Consider the following 17,731-nt stretch of genomic DNA (forward strand, 5'->3'; position numbering starts at 1 on the left):
TATTTTATTATGAATACTTTGAAAGAATTTTACAACAAATACCTGTATGCCCACCATCTGGAGTCTACCATTAGCATTTTATTCTACTTACCTTGTCATACATCTCTTCACCTGTCTATCCCTCTATCCACTAATCCACCTTATTTTTGAAAGCTACGTACAATGAAATGCACAAATCTCAAGTGCAAATTTCTTTTAAGATTATTGACAACCACATACACCTATAAAAAGTAATATTTAAAAAACAGCTAAAACTTTCCTTTTTCAAGGTCTCCAATTGGATTGGTGTAAGATACCTTTGTCCTGTGGTCTTTGCACAGCAGGCCTGGGCTGGGGGTGGGGCCGAGTCTTGGCCACCAACTGGGGCTGGGGGCAGAGACTCCGGAAAGGGTCCCTCTCTGTTGAGGACCTTGGTGGCGGTCCTGGAGCAGAGGAGAGTCGAGAGTTAGTGTGGAGGCTGTCAGAGACACCTCAAAGTGAAGGGGCTTCAGGTCTGGTCTTGTGTCAGGGGCAAAGCTCAAGCAAATGGCCTTAGGAGTAGACCAGTGGCAGCTCCAGGCTCTCACTTGCTTTTACTTTCCATGTTATCACCCAGCTTTATTTTCATCACAGCATTTAGGAGATTTTTGTGTGTATGTGTTTGTTTATTGTCTTGTCTCCACATCCAGAACCTAAGTCCTCAGAGTAGAGACTTCTGTCTTATTCTGTGCTGTGCCCAACACATGGTCTGCAAACAACAAGTATTTGTTGAGTGAAAAGCTCTTTATTCCACTTACTAGATGGGGAAAAGAGGCCCAGAGAGCAAATGACTTGCCTGAAGAGCACATCCTACCTCCAGCCTGCAGTTCTAGTCCGTTCTTTGTTAAGGAGCCCCGTGACTCTGGAGGCCCCTGCGGGGTGGCTCACAAGTGCGAGCCTGTAGGTTTATGCTCCTTTGGGCTGAGACCTGAGGAAAGAAGAACTTTTTATGCAACTTAGGATCTCATAGCTTTATAGAGCGATTTGGGAATCTGGCAGCCTCCCATTTGGAAAGTAGAGAACTTCCAGGTGTGGGAGGGAGAGGCGAGGGGGTGCTATTCTGATTGGCTGGTGTTAAAGTTTCCATTTTACCTGGGAGGGGGTCTCAGAAAGTGGCAGCAGATCTACATTGGTTGATATGGTATGTTTGTCCATTCTGATAAGCTCTTACTAGTTTTATCACCAGGTATTGCTTATCAGCAACCCTGTAGGGCAGGGGTTCTTACCCTCTTGTTGCTCAGACCCCCTCGTTGGTCAGGTGAAAGCCACTGAGCCCTTACCAAGTCCACACTGTACTGTGTTATTTAATAAATATGTCACACCTGCACCAACATCCCCACAAGAACGTTTTTTCTGAATTTCAGTTCAAGCTCATGGACCCCTGGTTAAGAGCCCCTGCTGTGTAGGGTGTTTCCCCTTTTCTCACAAAATGTTTCTGTCTTCTGGAAAAGCCCTTCTCAAAAAAGGGTCTTTTGGTAACACCCAATGTAGGCAGCCATTTTATTGTACTTGACAGACCAAAGCAGGCAACCTGCCTCCGCTCCCTCTCAGTCCTCTTCTCCATGCAGTTAGCCCTTTGCCCAGTGATGGGTAGGAAGCTGACCTCCCGGGAGGCAAGTAAGATGGCGAGGCTGGGCGGGTCTCTCCAGGCGGGAGTTGAGGAGGGGGTCTCTGTCCTCTCCCCATCGAGGCAGGGTCTGTGTGGTTGCTGAGTTGAACCCTCTGCTCCTAGGGCCTCCTGGGTGTTCACCCAAGCGCCTCCTCTCCTTGGTCTGAGGGTCTGTGTCACCACAAATGCGCTGACCACAGGGCCGCTGTCTCATGGAGGAAGAAGGAGCGCGTATTTCCTGAGAATGTGCCACTTGCTGAGCTGCACATGCCTGTCATTCCCAGCACAGCTCCATGAGGTTCCAGGAAGAGCAGCAGAGGCTCCCGCTCGCCTTGAGCATGGCTGGCTTGGAAGCCAGGGCTGGCTCCCACCACACCCGACAGCAATGTTTCCCCGTGTGGTGTGGTCGTCCTCTACGCGATCTCAAGGGTGGACATTTAAACATCTCTCTCTTTTTTTTTTTAAGATTTATTTTATTTATTTATTTCTCTCCCCTTCCCCCCACCCCAGTTGTCTGTTCTGTGTCTATTTACTGCATGTTCTTCTTTGTCCGCTTCTGTTGTTGTCAGTGGCATGGGAATCCATGTTTCTTTCTGTTGTGTCATCTTGTTGTGTCAGCTCTCCGTGTGTGCAGCAGCATTCCTGGGCAGGCTGCACTTTCTTTCGCGCTGGGCGGCTCTCCTTATGGGGCGCACTCCTTGTGCGTGGGGCTCCCCTACGCGGGGGACACCCCTGCATGGCAGGGCACTCCTTGCGTGCATCAGCACTGTGCATGGGCCAGCTCCACACGGGTCAAGGAGGCCCCGGGTTTGAACTGCGGAATGTTTGAACTGCAGACCTCCCATGTGGTAGGCGGATGCCCTAACCACTGGGCTAAGTCCGCTTCCTGAACATCTGTTTTAATGTATGGAGCATCAAACCCTTTTAGGTAACCTAAGTGAGGCTATACCTATAGAATGAGTCCTCTGAGGTACATGTTTAGAAAACAACAGGCAGGTGGGCTGGAGATGAGGCACAGCCAGCCTGGGGGGAAGCTCGGCTCGGGCGAGGGTGCTGGCTGCCCTCCTGGCTGCAGGGGCGCCTCCTACACACACAGCCATTATTTTTCAGGGTTTTGTTTTGCTTTTTTTTTTTCAGGCTTTCGGTTCAGGCCTTTCCGCTTTTCCGTGACCCGATCGGTGGTTTGGGTTTCCCGGGACCGCGATGGGGCGGGTGTGGAAGGAAGCGCGACGCTGGGAGGCCCAGCTGTTGGCTGGCCAAGGGGCAGAGGCGCCCTGGCTCGGCCCCTTGTGGGCACCGCGGAGGCGAGCTCGAGGTCCAGCTCCCTCACCGGGGGCGCCCGGCTCCCGGCCGGGCTCTGGGCGGCGCACGTTCACTCACTGATCCCACGAGGGTGGGGACAGGGGGCGCTAGGCGTCCCACGCGGGCTCCCCGACCGCAGGGTGGTGGGGGCTGGGAATGACAGGGCACGGACCCCGTGGCGACGCTGGCCCACGGCGCGCCTTCTCTCGCGCAGAAATGTCGCCGCCGCGCCCTCCCCGCGGTGAAGACTTGCCGCCGGCCACAGGCCCTTCCCTTGGGGCGCTCGCGGAGAGAGGACGCCCTGGGAGGCGGGACTCCGCCCGGCCGAGGGCTGTGAGAGGACCTAGAGGGACCCCAGGGTGCCCGGCCCGGAGGAGGGGCTCGCCGCCACCCCTGCGGGCAGCGCGGCCTCGGGGCCCGGGAGGGGCCGGTCCCCGCGAACCGAGCCGTGCGTGTGCTCAGCCCACCGACGTGCAGCCGCTCGCCCTGCGCGGGCCGGGTAGGCAGGGGTCCTCGCCACCCTCCGCCGTGTCCTCCGCCTCCAGCCGCGGATCGCCAGGCCTGAAGGGCGGGAGAGGCTCGGCCCGGGAACCCGCCGCCGGCGAGCACCCACGGCAGGCTCGGGCCGCCCTTCCCGGGAACGCTGGGGACGGGGTCCCACGAGGCCGCCCAGCCCCTGGGGGTCGCACCGCCTCGGCCCCGGCGCTCCCCGGCCGGGCTGCGGCGAGCGGCGCCCCCCAGCGGGGCGGCACGCGGCGCCTCCCGGCGCCCCCCAGCGGGGCCCGCGCGCGTCTGCACCCGGTTCCGAGGCCGGGTGGGCCCGGCGAGGCGGACTCGGGCTGAGTCGGCACCCGCAGGGCCAGGCTGCTCCCCGAGGGGCTCTCCGTGCTCTCAGCGCCTCGCGCCAACTAGTGCGCGAAGGGAAAGGCCCGCGTGCCGCGTTGCGAGGTCGCTGGCCGCGCGCCCCCGGCCCGGGCTGCACCCGGGGACCGGGAAGAAGGGCCCATCCGCGGCTGCCCGGGGGCCTGCCGCCCGAGGCCGCGGGGGAATCGCCCCCGAGCGTGGGACCAGCAGAAGGACGCCGAGCCCCGGCCGAGCGCAGCGTTGGAGCCGCGTGGGCAGAGCGCTGGGCCAGGTGGGCGGGGCCGCCGGCGCAAGGACCGCCCACTCGGCGGCGGCCAACCAGCGCCCGTCTCTGAATGGCCAATGAGGAGGCGCCTTACAGCTGGGCCGCGCCGGAGCGAGCCTGCGGCGAGCGCGGCGCTGACAGAGACGCGGCCGAGCGCTGGCCGGGGCCGCCCCCGCCGCCCCGCCGCCCCCCGCCCCCGCCGCCGCGGACCCCCGCCGCCCGCGCTGCCGTCCACGACGTCCCCCGCCATGGAGGCCAGGCCGCCGCCGCCGCCGCGGGGCTCCGAGCCGCGGGCCGGGCGGCGGCCCTGAGGCGTGAGGCGGGCCAGACGCCGCCGCGGAAGCCGCCGCCCTGGTCCCGCGGCCCCGCCCAGCGCTGGTGAGTGCGCGCGGCCGGGACGGGGGCTGGCGCTGGGGGCTCGGGGGCTCGGGGATCCGGGGGCTCGGGGATCCGGGGCCTCGGGGATCCGGGGGGCCTCCCGGGCCGGCCCCGCGTCCTGCCTCCTGCGCGGTCCCCGGAAACGTGCGGGAGGCGGCGGTCCCCGCGGCCCGGCAGCCGGGCGTGCGACCTGCGCTCGCGCCGGGCGTCGCCGTGGAGGCGGGAACGCGGGCGGCGGAGACGGGGTCTGCTTCGAGGCGCTCCGCGGGAGGGAGCGGGCTCGGGAGAAGCCCCCCCCTGCAGCTGCCCGCCGCCCTCCCCGCGGGCGCCCCGGCCCCGCGCCCGGCCCCTCCGCCGCCCCCTCCCAGCCGCCGAGGCCGCCGAGGGCCGGGGCGGAGCGCGGGCTGTCCAGGCTCAGGGCTGTCCAGGCTCAGGGCTGTCCAGGCTCAGGGCTGTCCGGGGCTCAGGGCTGTCCAGGCTCAGGGCTGTCCAGGCTCAGGGCTGTCCAGGCTCAGGGCTGTCCGGGGCTCAGGGCTGTCCGGGGCTCAGGGCTGGGCTGTCCAGGCTCAGGGCTGTCCAGGCTCAGGGCTGTCCAGGCTCAGGGCTGTCCAGGCTCAGGGCTGTCCGGGGCTCAGGGCTGTCCGGGGCTCAGGGCTGTCCAGGCTCAGGGCTGTCCAGGCTCAGGGCTGTCCGGGGCTCAGGGCTGTCCGGGGCTCAGGGCTGTCCAGGCTCAGGGCTGTCCAGGCCTCAGGGCTGTCCGGGCCTCAGGGCTGTCCGGGGCTCAGGGCTGTCCGGGGCTCAGGGCTGTCCAGGCTCAGGGCTGGGCTGTCCAGGCTCAGGGCTGTCCAGGCTCAGGGCTGTCCAGGCTCAGGGCTGGGCTGTCCAGGCTCAGGGCTGTCCAGGCTCAGGGCTGTCCAGGCTCAGGGCTGTCCAGGCTCAGGGCTGTCCGGGGCTCAGGGCTGTCCGGGGCTCAGGGCTGTCCAGGCTCAGGGCTGTCCAGGCTCAGGGCTGTCCGGGGCTCAGGGCTGTCCGGGGCTCAGGGCTGTCCAGGCTCGGGGCTGTCCAGGCTCGGGGCTGTCCAGGCTCAGGGCTGTCCGGGGCTCAGGGCTGTCCGGGGCTCAGGGCTGTCCAGGCTCAGGGCTGGGCTGTCCAGGCTCAGGGCTGTCCAGGCTCAGGGCTGTCCAGGCTCAGGGCTGGGCTGTCCAGGCTCAGGGCTGTCCAGGCTCAGGGCTGTCCAGGCTCAGGGCTGTCCAGGCTCAGGGCTGTCCGGGGCTCAGGGCTGTCCGGGGCTCAGGGCTGTCCGGGGCTCAGGGCTGTCCAGGCTCAGGGCTGTCCGGGGCTCAGGGCTGTCCGGGGCTCAGGGCTGTCCAGGCTCGGGGCTGTCCAGGCTCGGGGCTGTCCAGGCTCAGGGCTGTCCAGGCTCAGGGCTGTCCGGGGCTCAGGGCTGTCCAGGCTCAGGGCTGTCCAGGCTCAGGGCTGTCCGGGGCTCAGGGCTGTCCAGGCTCAGGGCTGTCCGGGGCTCAGGGCGAGCCGGCCAGGGCCGCCGGCGCTCCCTCCCGCTTTGCTTTTGATACAGAAAGCGGAGTATATGTTTTCTTTGAAAAATCCGTTCCTGACTGTGTTTGCTAAAAATAATGGCATAGCCGAACCCAATGTTGAGGGTTTTTGAGGTCATACCTGGTATTTGTAAGAGGAAAAGAGGGATGTTCAGAACCTCGCTGGGCAGGGAGAATGCCCGCAGGCGCCCCTGCTCGAGGCGGGGACCCCTGGCTGGAGCCGGCCACAGCTCCGCCACGTCTCTCCAGCTGCCACCTGTTTGCTGTGGAGGCAGCCTGAGGACCAGATGGCGGGGGAGAGGGTTGCCTAGAAAAGGGCCAACGTACTCCTTTCAAAAACAGATCTGATGCTGTCACATGTTGAGTTAAAAACTCCCTTGGCTTTCCTTTTCCCATGAAATGAAGGAAACCCAAAATGCTTTGGCAGGCTATACAAGACCCTTGACAGTCTTGCCTCCATTTACACTGTATTACCTTTAGCCTAATCCTTCAACTCTCACCCGGCTTCCTGCCAGCCATGCAGAACCGCCTCACTGCTCCATGTATGCCGGATGCTTTTGTTCATGCAGTCCTCTCTCCTCCACATGTTTACCTTCCAAGCTTCCTTTAAAGCTCTTTCCATTTGAGAAGCTTCTTGAGGGCAGGAACTCTGTCTTGCTCACCTTTCCATCTCCATGCTGAGAGTTGTTGCTCATGGTCTTTGTAGGTCCATCTCCATCCTTTCCCCCAATCTCGGCTCTGTTCACTTCCAGGTGCTCACTTCCCCAGTGAACCTTCCGTGTTTCCTGATGGCCTGCCTGGAGTGCATGCACAGCAGTCAGTACCTCTGATTCCCCGCCTCCCCGCATTCATCCTAGGCAGCCCCCGGAGAGATCAGCAGACAGGAGCAAGCAGGTCCCATGTCCCCGTGGCCTTCAGTCTGCTTGACTCACTGGAAGACCGAAAGCCCCTTGCTTGGTGGGCCCAGGAAGCTGTTCACTGGGTACCTCTTAGCTGCTGTTCACCATGTGGGTGAAATTCAGAACCAGGAAGGCATTTATGAGCCTTTCCTTTGGCAGGCTTCCTGCCTGGGTGCTTGGGGTACAAAGTAAAAGTGAGGAAGTTCCATCCTCATCTTTGCAGAGTTCACATTGTAATTCAGTGACAGGTGGGTGCAGCTAATTGTCTAAGGTGCTGTGAGAGTGTAACTGTACCTGTTATATTTTACTTGGGCAGGCTGTGTGATGAATACGTTTCACGAATTATCTCATTTAATCCTTTCAACAGTTGTAGAGTGGGTTTACAACTGAACCTGAAGCCAGGATTTGAACCCCTGCAGTCTAGTTCCAGAGCCCCTGCCAGGTTGTGCAAGGAGCACTCTCTCCATGGGTAGCCCGGAAAGCTTTCCTGGGATGGGACCTTTGGGTCATGAAGGAGCTGAAGAAGTCTGTGTTTGGTAGACAGAATTCAGGAACTGGCAGCAGTATTAGCATAGGCAGGCTTGAGGGTGGGAGGAGCCCCCTGTCCTCGGGGAGCAGGGCAAGCGTAAGCATAGCTGGGTCCACTGAGGATAGCATGAGCGTAAGGTCAGCTTGAAGCGCTCTGATGTGTTAAGATGTTAAGAGTTTGGCAGTGAAGAGCCCCTGGAGGATTTTTTCCCCTTATTTCTGTAACATATATATATAACACAAAATTTCCCATTTTAGACATTTGTAAGTGTATCCTTCAGTGGTATTAATTACATTCACAGTGTTGTGCTTCTGTCACTGCCATCCATTACCAAGACCTTTTCAGGACCCCAGACAAACTCTACCTGTTCAGCAAGAGCTCCCCACTTGCCCCTTCCCTCAGCCCCTGGTAACCCCTAATCTACTTACTGTCTCTATGAATTTGCTTATTCTAAATGGAATCATACAATATTTTCCCTTTTGTGTCTGGCTTATTTCACCCTACCTAATGATTTCTGAGTTCATCTATGTTATAGAACGTAACAGGATTTCATTCCTTTTAACAGAATAATATTCCACTGTGTGTGTATACCTCAATTTCTTTATTCACCTGTTGATTGGAGGATGTTGACGGAGCTGGGGAGTTGGACTGACCTTGGCTTTGGAAACGTTGTTTGGGTGCAGTGTGGGGCCAGATGTTGATGCCCTTGAGGCAGAATCACAGCCTCGTAGATCCGGAGGGAGGCCTAGAGGGAACCCTGCTTGGTGGTTATTTTTTCTTTCATTTTAACTAATAACCACCTTTATTGATAATTCCTATTTGTCAGATACCGTTCTAAGTACTTACTTGTTTTCCTAGGTTGCTTTTTTTTTTTTTTTTAAAGGAAAATAGAGTAAATACTTATGAGAAAAAAATTTCCAATATTCAAGTGTTCAAATGAAAATAAGTCTCCCTCCTAACCCCTCCCTCTGCCCTGGAGGTGGCTGCAGTTTTGTTTCTATGCCTTTACCTATACCCTCCCTGTTCCCTTATAAACATGTCTTCATAGCCACCCCCTCCTGCATGGTATATACCAGTCACACCTTGCTCTGTTTTACTTAAAATATTTAGGAAATTATTCCATATTAGTACATTTTGAGCCGTTCACTCTTGTGATGTTCTTTCATTTATTTCATCGTCTGGCTGTAGGGTAATTTGTAACAAGTTTTTTTATGGTTAAACAACCTTCAGGTTGTTTCCAGATTTCTCGACTACAGTGTTACAGTGAATGTCTTTGTACATACTTTATGTGCTCATGTGTATGTTTATCTGAATAATACACTTCTAGAAGTAGAATTACTGGGTCAAAGGATATGTGCTATTTTTTTTTTTTAGATTTTTTTTTAAGTTATTCCCCTCCTCCCCCTGCCCTGCCCTGTTGTTTTGTGCTCACCGCCTGCTATCTGTGTCCATTCACTGTGTGCTCTCTGTGTCTGCTCATTTTCTCTCTAGGAGGCACCAGGAACTGAACCTGGGACCTCCTGTGTGGTAGGTGGGAACTCCGTTGCTTGAGCCACATCCACTTCCCATGTGCATTTTTAATTTCAGAGATGTAGCCAAATCCAACCCCCTTTGAGGGGTTTGTACCAATTTAGACTCTCCCCAAAATTGTGGGTGAGTATGACTCAATGGGTCTTCGTCTGACTATTTATGTAGCAGGACTGCCTGGGATGCTTTTTCGGATATCATATGCCTACTTACCTTCCTCCCCCATGTGATTCTCCCTCCCTTTCCTTCCTTCCTGCCTTTCTTTCCTTTCCTTTTCTTTCTTCCTTTCTTTTCCTTCCTCCCTTTCTTTTCTTTCTTTCTTTACCGGTGATGAACCTGGGACCTCATACATGGGAAGCAGGCACTCAACCACTGGCCTATATCTACTCCCTTGTTTCTTTCATTTTACAGAGGGATCAGAAGGATGATAGTGATTTGTGCAACTTGGTCAGGGTGGTTTTTTAAGAAGCTCTGATACTCTGATATTTGCCCAACACTTTTCATGGAGGACCTAAGAGTCAGTTTTTGGGGAGGGGTGTAGCTTAGTGGTTGAGCGCCTGCTCCCATGTATGAGGTCCTGGGTTCAATCCCTGGTACCTCTTTTAAAAAAAGCCAATTTGTGAATCTGGTTATTTATCTCCACCTTCATGTAGAAAAAGTAAAATGCTAGTGCAGTTTTGAGTTATAAGCAGGATGCTCACCAGATACAGAATCTTGTCTTTTTATTTCCAGTGCAGTTACTAATTAATGATCCCAAATGCAAAAGCTGAAGAAATGTTTTTTTTTTTCAGTGAATCTTGAATGCAACAAAAAGAGCAGTAATATAACACTAACTTAGTATAACACTAACTTAATAAAACTGAGCAGCAAATCATAAATAAATTAACATTAAAGCTTATTTTATTGTTAAAGAAAAAGGGAACCCACCTAATGTAAAACCATATTTATATTACTCTGAATTTCCATCTGTTTTGTGTCAATATTCAGGCATAGATTTTTTTTTTTTAGCTTGCTAGTTTGAAATAATTTCAAATTTGCAGGACAGTTACAAAAATAATACAGACCCTATTCAGAGAATTCTAACATATGCCTATCCACCCAGATAACCAGATTCACCAGTTTTAACATTTTGCCACCTTTGTTGTGCCAAATCTGTCTGTCTGTCTATCTGCCTGTCATTTTTCTGAACATTTGAGAGCAGGTTGCACACATCATTCTCCTTGAACATGTAATTCTTCCATGTACATTTCCTATGAATGAGAATATTCGTTTATGTAATCATTTTAAGTGCAGTTATCAAGTTTAAGAAATTTAACATTGATAGAAAGCTAGCAGTCTGTATTCTAATTTTTCTTACGTTCCAATAATGTCCTTTTGTGCCTTTTCACCTCCATTCTTGGTTCCTATCAGCATCATGTATTGCATTTGTCATTATCTCTTTAGTTTCTCTTTCTTTTTTTTAAATTGTAGAAACATATACTCAAGGGGGAAATGGAAAGGACAAATGAGTTTATATGGCTATGAGTCTCTAAAAAAGAGCCGGGAGGTTATCAGAGGGGTTGCCCTTATGCACACCTGAGCAGAGTCCCATAGTCAGATAAAGTAGATACAACCCCAGGTATTGGTTCTTCTGAGGGCTAAAGAGACCCACAGGTTTTATGGTCATGGCAGATGGAGTTCAGTGCCCTTCTTTGGAGTTTGTGTTTCTGTGTGATGGAGCTGGACTCAGATGTGGTCTCTTTTCACAAGCCTTTCCTGTTACTTTACCAGAATTGTAGTTGGTGCTGGGGTTTAATATATACCCAGGGGATCTGAATCTCTGGACATGATATGATATGATAGCCAGGCCCTGAGCCTCAACAGACTTCAGCTCCTACACTCTGGTTTATTGGACTTACCCCACTCAGCTAACATGGAGTTGAAGAAGGTCAACCACCACGCCAGGGAGCCAAGAGCGCCTACAACTGAAAGCAGGAGGATTGCATCCAGCATCCATGTGGGATCTAAGCCCCCTCTTGACATAGATGTGGAATGGACACAACCAATCCAAGGTCCACAGGATGGAGGAATAGAATATGGATTAGAGTGGACTTACTGATATTCTCTTCATGAACTATTGTGACTAATAATCGAAGAAAATGTGGCATTGGTGTGGAGAAAGTGGCCATGGTGGCTGCTGAGTGTGGGGAATGGGAGGAAGAGATGAGATGTGGAGGCATTTTCGGGACTTGGAGTTGTCCTGGGTGGTGCTGCAGGGACAATTACCAGACATTGTAGGTCCTCCCATGGCCCACTGGATGGAACATGGGAGAGTGTGGGCTATGATGTGGACCATTGACCATGAGGTGCAGCGATGCTCAGAGATGTACTCACCAGATGCAATGAATGTCTCATAATGATGGAGGAGAATGTTGCTATGGGGGGAGTAATGGGGTGAGGGGGGTGGGGGATATATGGGGACCTCATATTTTTTTAATGTAATTTTTAAAAAATGAATAAGGTAGACTAGAAATAAAAAAAAGAAGAAACATATACAACATAAATCTTCCTATTCCAACCTCTCCTCAGCCTATCATTCAGGGAGATTAATCACATTCGCAGTGTTCAGTACTCTTGCCGCCATCTATTACTAGAACTTTCCTTTCACCCTATCAGAAACCCTACATTTTGCATTAACTCCCCTTTGTCCCTACCCACACTCCTGGTAATATATACTCTACTTGTGTCTCTATGAATTTGCATATTCTCTGATATTTTCATTGTGGTTACCATGGGGCTTAAATTTAAAATCTTAAATTTATAATTATCTCGTTTCCTTGGTACCACCTTTTTTTTTTTTAAAGATCTATTTATTTATTTATTTCTCTCCCCTTCCCCCCCACTCCCCCGCCCCGGTTGTCTGTTCTTTGTGTCTATTTGCTGTGTCGTCTTCTTTGTCTGCTACTGTTGTTGTCAGTGGCACGGGAATCTGTATTTCTTTTTGTTGCATCATCTTGTTGTGTCAGCTTTTCATGTGTGGGCGGTGCCATTCTTAGGCAGGCTGCAGTTTCTTTCATGCTGGGCGGCTCTCCTTACCAGAGGTATTCCTTGTGCGTGGGGCTCCCTTACACGGGGGACACCCCTGTGTGGCAGGGCACTCCTTGCGTGCATCAGCACTGCGCATGGGCCAGCTCCACACGGGTCAAGGAGGCCAGGGTTTGAACCACGGATCTCCCATGTGGTAGGTGGACGCCCTAACCACTGGGCCAAGTCCGCTTCCCTCCTTGGTACCACCTTAACATCAGTAGCATAGATAACCTGTTCCTATACTTCTGTCCCCCAAATTTATGTAGTTCTTTTCACAAATTACGTGTTTATACATTATAATTCTAAAAATCATTGATTTATTATTACATTTTGTGCATTTGCCTTTCAGATCCTGTGGGAAGTAGAAAGTGGAGTTACAAACCAAAATACAACAGTGTTAGCATTTATATCTACCCATGTCATTATCTTCAGTGGAGATCTTCAGTTCTTTGTGTGGCTTCAGCCAACTGTCTAGTGTCCTTCCCTTTCAACCTGCAGAACTCCCTGTGGCATTTCTTACAGGACCAACCTAGGGGTAACAGAGTCCCTCAGCTTTTGTTTATCTGGGGATGTCTTAATCCCCTCCTCATTTTTGAAAGACAGTTTTGCTGGATATAGAATTCTTGGTTGGCAAGCGCTTTAAATGTCTTCCCACTGCCTTCTTGCCTCCATGGTTTTCAGAGAGAGATTGGCATTTACTCTTATTGCGAACCCCTTGTAAGGGACACATTGCTTTTGCAGCTTTCAGAATTCACTGTCTTTGGTATTCAACAGTTTGATTTTAACATGGCACAGTGTGGGTTTATTTGAGTTGAGGTCTGTTTGGAAGTCACTGAGCATCTTGGGTGTGTATATTCATGTATTTGGGAAGTTTCCAGCCATTATTTCTTTGACTAGTCATTCTGCTCCTTCCTCTCTTCTCTTTCTGGGATCCCACAAGGCCTGTATTGGTATAGCTTGTGGTGTCCCACAGATTCCTCAGGCTCTGTTGAACTTCTTCATTCTTCCTTCTGCTTCTCCAACTGGATGATTCCAGTTCTTCAAGTTCAGCTAATTTTTCTGTCAGCTCCAATCTGCTGTTGAACCCCTCTAGGGAATTTTAATTTCTGTTAACTGTGTTCTTCTGCTTGGTTCCTTTTCATAATTTTCATTTCTCTGTTGATGTTCTCTTTGTGTTTGTCTCTCACTTTCCTGGTTTCCTTTAGTATTTTTGTCCATGTTTTCCTTTAGCTCTTTGAGCATGTTTAGGAACATGCTTTTAAAAGTCTTTGCTGTGTTCCAGGTCTGGTCCTCCTCATTGATGGTTTGTGAACCTTAAATCTTCCCCTTTGCCTGGGCCATCACTACCTGTTTCTTTGTATGTTTTTTATCCTTTTGTTGAAACCTGGACATTTTTATATTTTAATGTATTATCCCTGGAATTTATACTCTGAGGCAGCTGTTGCTAAGCTTGTATCCAGCTAGAGTTGAGAGAGCACTCCTTGAATGCTAGAAGAAAAAAAAAAAAGAGACGGAAAAAAATACTCTTTCCCAGTATTTGCACATTGACCTGTTACCTATACAAGTTTAGAGAATAGCTTGGGCAGAGCACAGGGGTCTCCCCGGTCCTTTCTGTGCATGCCTCTTACCTTGGTCTTAGAAATTGCCCTGTTTCCAGGGGTAAGTATGTCCCCCTTTCCCTAGGAAACAGTTTCCTTGCAGTTCTAGGCACTGTTTTGTAGTGCCTAGATTCTGTGCACTACAATCCCTACAGATTGCAGTCCCTTGCCCTGGGCGGCACAACTGGACTCTTCTCAGATTCTATTCTGTCAGGCAGTTCTGTGTACTGCCTTCTACAAGCGGGGCAAGGTCTGGGACACGAGCCCCTCAGGCTACCATCAGGCAGTTGAGCCAGCCATACCCGCTGCCAGCATGTGCGTGAGGGTTACTGCTCTCCCTCTGCAACAGGGGCCAGGGATCCACACTGGTAGGGCAGCGGGCTCCAGGCCACGCCAGAGGGGCTGAGGGGCGGGCCAGCCAGGGGGCCCTGAGCACCTGCTGCTTCTGAGTGGCCTTGTTTCGATTGGGCATTCACCCTGTCACTGCAGTCCTGTAACTGTTTTCTGGAGCCAGTTCTAGCTGGCTGTTCAAAGCTGCTGTGAGTAGTCGGAGCCCTGTAGCTTCTTGCACCATCTTGATCAGGGCAGGACCTTCAGGCATAGATTTTTATAGATGAAGTCAGTACCTATAGAGTGTGATTTTTGTATTCTTGAATAACATCAAATATCTCATATTTACTCACTTGTGTATTGTTATTTTAAATCACTGTATAGTAGTCCATACATTGACAACTCCAGTTTAATCAGTCTTTTAAAAAGACTTTTTATTGTAATAATGTATATGTGACTCATAATTTTCCATTTTAACTTTTTCAAGTGTGTAGTTCAGTGATATTAATTACATTCACAGTGTTCTGCTACCATCACCAATATTCATTACCGAAACCTTTTCATACCCTTAAACAGAAACTTGGTGCAATTTGTTTTTCTTTTTACCATTAAGAGTAATATGTTTATAGAGCATCCTTGTTCAAATGCTGCTTTCTTTTGGATTATTTTCTTAGACTCTAATTCCTAATGTGGGCTCACTGAGTCAGAGGGTACAATTTCAGTGCTGAATTGCTATCTGGAAAGGTTGAACTAGTTTACACCACCATGGACAACTATGTGTGTCTTTTCTACTCAGCCTAGCCAGTGCTATTATAAACAAACAAAAAAACAAAACAAACCTAATATTTTATTATTTTACTAATTTGAAAGTAATTTAATGGAACTTTGAATTAGGTTTAATTTAAATTTCTTTAGAAAAGGAGACTAGTAATTCATTTAGATTTGGAAATAAGTACAGTACTATGATATTTATCATATCCAGTAGTTTTATAGCTAATACCAACTTGTAGTCGAAGAAAGCCTTAGTTGGTGGCAGAAAAATTATGAAAGTTTAGGATAGGATCATATCAGTATAAATTATTATGAGTGGGGGGAGGAGTGGGGTGGGGACTATATGGGGACCTCATATTTTTTAATGTAACATTAAAAAAATAAATAAAGATAAAAAAACAGTAATCTTTAGGAAAAAAAAATATTATGAGGTTGGATGCTATTCGATTCAAAATAGCATTTTAATTGTCTAGGATACCCCAGAGAGTAACGTGGATATGGAGTTGTCATATGACACTTATAGGCTAGTGGAGTAGACAGACATTAATTACCTTATAATAATTGCAGATGTGATGGATGTGACCAAAGGGGAAGAATAGGGTGTCATGGGAGTGCCAGAGAAGTTTGACAATTGAACAACATTTGTAGTTAAACACCAATTTCATAGACTCTGAGCTGGGAAGGGGTTTAGATAAGCAGGGCAGTGCTTATCTAACGTGTATGTGCTTATTAACCATGGGATCTTGTTACAGTGCCACGTCCAGATTCAGTAGGTCTGGGGTGGGCTTGGGATTCTACACTGCTGACTAGCTCCTGGGAGCTTGCTGCTGGTGAGTAGGTCACACCTAGAGTAGCAAGGTTTCACTGAGAGATCCACACTGAGAGGGATGGAGCCGGTGACTTGCAATGACAACTATAGCAGTCGTTTTCTGCTTTGGATGTACCTGAGAAACGTAGAAAAATCAGGGGTGCAAATGCATCCCCCCAGATATTTTGATTTAATTGGTCTTGGCTAGGGCCTGAGAATATGTATATATTTTAACTCCCTGGGTGTTTTAGTTTCCTAGGCTGCTACAGCAAATACTGTGCAATGGGTTTGCTTAAAAAATGGGAATTTATTAGCTTATGGTTTTGAGGCTAAAAGAAAGTCCAAATCAAGGTATCATCAAGGGAGCACTTTCTCCCTGAAGATTGTGACTTTCTGGGCTGGCTGCTGGCTTCCTTGGTCCTTAGATCATTACATGGAAGGGCACATGGCAGTGTCTCCCTTCTCCCAGTTTCCACTGATTTCAGCTTGGCTGCTTTCTCTGTGGCTTTCTCTCCGTCTGCATTTCACTCCCCTTATAAAGGACTCAGTAAGAGTGTCAAGGCCCCTCCTGAATGAGGTGGGCCATGCCCTAACTGCAGTAGCCTCATCAAAACTGCAGTAGCCTCGTCAAAAGATCCTCCTTACAAAGGGCCCACACCCACAGGAGTGGATTAAACTTAACAACATGCTTTCCTGGGGTACATACAGCTTCAAGTCATCCCACCAGGTGATTCTGATGTGCAGCCAGGGTTGAGAAACAGTGGACTAGAGAGAGTCAGGGGCTAGAATTGAGGACTCTATAAACCAAGCAAGGATTTTGGACTTTGTCCTGAAGGCAGGGCTAATACACGAAGCATTTTAAGCAGGAGAGTGAACTGAACTAATGTGCAGTTGCAAAAAGTTCTTAGTGGCTGCATCTAGAGCAGTTGTTTTCAAAATGAGGTATATAAGAATTCGTTGGGGGTACTGGCAGAAAATACTAGACTTTTTATTTTATCTAAAAAATAAGAGAAAATATTTAATTTAGGGATTGTCTTAGGTCTCTAGGTCAGTCATTATGTTAACTGTAGAACTTTGGGTAGCCTGAGAGGGAGTTCTGTAGTGAACAGAGCCTTATTCACACATCTGCCTCCAGTGTTTTGCAATATGTTGATAACAAATTATACTATCCAGTTTTCATTAAACTAACATTAAAAAAATGGACATGTTGGGAAGTAGATGTGGCTCAAGTAATTGGGCTCCTGCCTACTACATGGGAGATCTGTAGTTCAGTCCCTGGTGCCTCCTAAAGAAGACAGTGATGTGGAAACGGACGTAGTTCAACCATTTGGGCTCCTGTCTAGGAGGTCCAGGGTTTGATGCCCAAGGCCTCCTGGTGAGGGCAAGCTGGCCCACGCAGAGTGCTGGCCCACGCAGGGATTTCCACCCCACATAGGAGTGCCACCCTGCGTGGGAATGCCACCCAGCGCAGGAAAGCCACCCTGTGCAGGAATGTCATCTGATGTGGAGAGCTGGTGCATCAAGGTAACGCAGCAAGAGACACAGAGGAGAGAAAGAAGAGACATAGCAAACAGGAAGTTGAGGTGACGCAAGACAGTCATCGCCTCTCTTCCACTCTGGAAGGTTCCAGGATTGGTTCCTGGAGCTGCCTGATGAGAACACAAGCAGACACAGAAGAACACACAGTGAATGGACACAGAGAGTAGACAACAGAGGGAAGTGGAGTAGGGGGATAGAAATAGAAATTTTTAAAAATGCTGTGGTAATTAAAAAAAAAAGTAAACTGGTACGACAGGCAGGTGCAGCAAGCTGACACAACAAGATGACACAACAAGAGACACAAGAGGGAAAACATAACGAGAGATACAACAAAGCAGGGAGCAGAGGTTCCTGGTGCCTTCTAAAAAAGGACGAGCAGGACGGCGAGCTGATGTGATGGGCAGGTGTGGTGAGCTGATGTGACAAGATGGCGCACAAGAGACATAAGAGGAAAACATAACGAGAGACACAACAAAGCAGGGAATGGAGGTCACTTAAGCGATTAGGTACCTCCCTCTCACATTGGAGGTGCTGGGTTTGATTCCCAGTGCCTCCCAAAGAAACAAAAGAAGATGAACAGATACAGTGAGTGCAGACCACGAGGGGTGGGGAGAGGTAAATAAATAAAATAAATCTTTAAAAAAAAGAGTGGACATGTGGCTTAAGAAGATT

At 50.5% G+C, this 17,731-nt stretch overlaps 1 protein-coding gene across 3 annotated transcripts in view; it reads left to right on the plus strand.

Annotated features, from left to right (window-relative positions):
* The first annotated feature begins 4,177 nt into the window (after window positions 1-4,177).
* PTPRA (protein tyrosine phosphatase receptor type A) overlaps window positions 4,178-17,731 on the plus strand; it is a 173,525-nt gene continuing 159,971 nt past the window's right edge. For 2 of the 3 annotated variants that reach the window (XM_058287445.2, XM_023591910.3), the window contains exon 1: window positions 4,331-4,436. The gene's annotated coding sequence lies outside the window, so the exon portion shown is untranslated. Of the gene's footprint in view, window positions 4,437-17,731 lie in introns of all 3 variants that reach the window. The other variant, XM_004469139.4, reaches the window with a different exon arrangement.

Source organism: Dasypus novemcinctus, chromosome 24 (assembly GCF_030445035.2).
Source record: "Dasypus novemcinctus isolate mDasNov1 chromosome 24, mDasNov1.1.hap2, whole genome shotgun sequence".
Taxonomy (NCBI): Eukaryota; Metazoa; Chordata; class Mammalia; order Cingulata; family Dasypodidae; genus Dasypus; species Dasypus novemcinctus.